This window comes from Erinaceus europaeus, chromosome 17 (genome assembly GCF_950295315.1).
Source record: "Erinaceus europaeus chromosome 17, mEriEur2.1, whole genome shotgun sequence".
Taxonomy (NCBI): domain Eukaryota; kingdom Metazoa; phylum Chordata; class Mammalia; order Eulipotyphla; family Erinaceidae; genus Erinaceus; species Erinaceus europaeus.
The window spans coordinates 67886031-67888057 of NC_080178.1; the positions used below are offsets into that span (position 1 = coordinate 67886031).

General features: G+C 41.1%; 1 pseudogene; it reads right to left on the reverse strand.

The window, feature by feature from the left end:
• Nucleotides 1–689: 689 nt before the first annotated feature.
• Nucleotides 690–1632, reverse strand: LOC132534086 (olfactory receptor 6B9-like; annotated as a pseudogene).
• Nucleotides 1633–2027: the final 395 nt, after the last annotated feature.

The window sequence follows — 2027 nt, forward strand, 5'->3', positions numbered from 1 at the left end:
GGAGGGTAGGCATACAGAACTTTGGTGATGTGTGGTGTGGAACTATACATTGTAATGTAATAATCTTGTAACCTTATATTATTAATTATGAATAAAAATACACATTTTATCTGTACTAATTTTGTTGCAAAAAAGCAAAAAAGAGATAAGGTAATTATCAAAAGGAATTTGAAGCCATACATTAAACAGATATAAACAGGCCATAAAAGCCACTTAATTTATTCAAAGCTCCTGGAGCCAGCAAATATTTTTGAGTTTTAAAACTCCTAATAATGGAAAAACCTCCACATATTAAATATATGTTAATCTTAAAATTATATATGTGATGTGGTCATAAATGTTCCATGTAGTAAATATAATTACTACATTTAAATGTCTAAATGTATCAGCATGTAAAGTAATATTGTTAAAGGGATATATATCAAATGTCGTATTTAAACATAAATTTCTTAAAAAATATCATCACTCAGTGACTTTGTTTTAAAGAATGTAGATCTAAGAGACTAAATAGTTGGTTCAAAAAACCAAATATGAGGGGGGAAGTTATATATTTCTTTTAGTCAAACAGACATAAATCCTCAGTAAAATGCTGGCCAATGGCAGAGGGAGGGGAAAACAGCTCTGTGATGCAAGAAGCAGAACAGTCGTGCCATTCCTGCACAGACACTCTCTTTCTCAGTGAGCAGGGTTCAGCTGAGCAGGAGGCACTTCAAGCCCCATGGTCTTCTTGATTGCATTCTTGACCTCCTGGTTTCTGAGGCAGTAGATGAATGGATTTAGCATAGGTGTGAGGACTGCATACACAGCTGAGATTAGTTTGTTGGAATTAAATGATGCAATAGCTCTAGGCCGGGCATACATAAAAATCATGGCTGTGTAATAAATGGTAACTACCGTGAGGTGAGATGCACAGGTAGAAAAGGCCTTCTTCCTTCCCTGGGTAGAGGGAATGCGCAGAATGGTGGAGACAATGTAGACATAGGAGAGTACTGTGGTGATAAGAGGGAAAACAAGAATGACAATGGCCAAGGCAAAGTCCACTAACTCAGCTGTGGACATGTCTTTGCAGGCCAGCTTCAGAATTGGTGAGATGTCACAGAAGAAGTGGTTCATGACATTTGAGCCACAGAAAGCAACATGAGAAATGAAATAGACCTTGATTGTTGTGATCATGAAACCAGTCAGATAGGAGAAGAAAACCAGCTGTACACAGTAGCCCGTGGTCATGATGACTGGGTATTGGAGAGGGTGACAGATAGCCACATAGCGGTCATAAGCCATGGCTGCCAGGAGCACACACTCTGTGCAGGCAAGCGAGATGAAGAAGTAGAGCTGAGTCATGCAGCCCGTGAAGGAGATGTGGCGCCTCTGCAGCAGAAAGCCATCCAGCATCTTGGGGACTGTGACAGACACATACCAGGCCTCCAGGAAAGACAAGCTACACAGGAAGTAGTACATGGGCTTATGGAGAGAGCCAGTGACCCAAACGGTGACCATGATGATGAGATTCTCTGTGATCACCAGCAGGTACACCACAAGGAAGAGGAAGAAGAGCAGGACCTGTAGCCATGGGGCAGTGGGGAAACCCACCAGGATGAACTCACTAACCAGAGTGATGTTGTTCTCCAGCATGACTGAGAGCACTGAGCACTGCTCTAGTCTTCTGTGACAATATGAAGAATGATGAATGAAGATGATTGTGGCGCCAGACAGGAGACCAATCATGAATTAGTCAGTTGGTTTTCCCTGTGGATGAGACTGAAACAACAGCATTTGTGAACAGGGAGTCAACCTCCAACAGGAAGTACATATTTCTGTCAAAGTTTCTCTTGTTTTATATGAAAGTCTCCCAGAATCATAGTGTATCCCCAAACTCACACTCACCTGGCGAAATCTGACTCTCTCTACCCACATCATTCCAAGTTCTCAGCCAATGCTCCACAGACTAAAAGTCTCTACTTTATGGGTTCCAGAACACTGTTTAATTATAAACTCACTGAGCAAATAATTTTTCCTGCTAGAAGGAA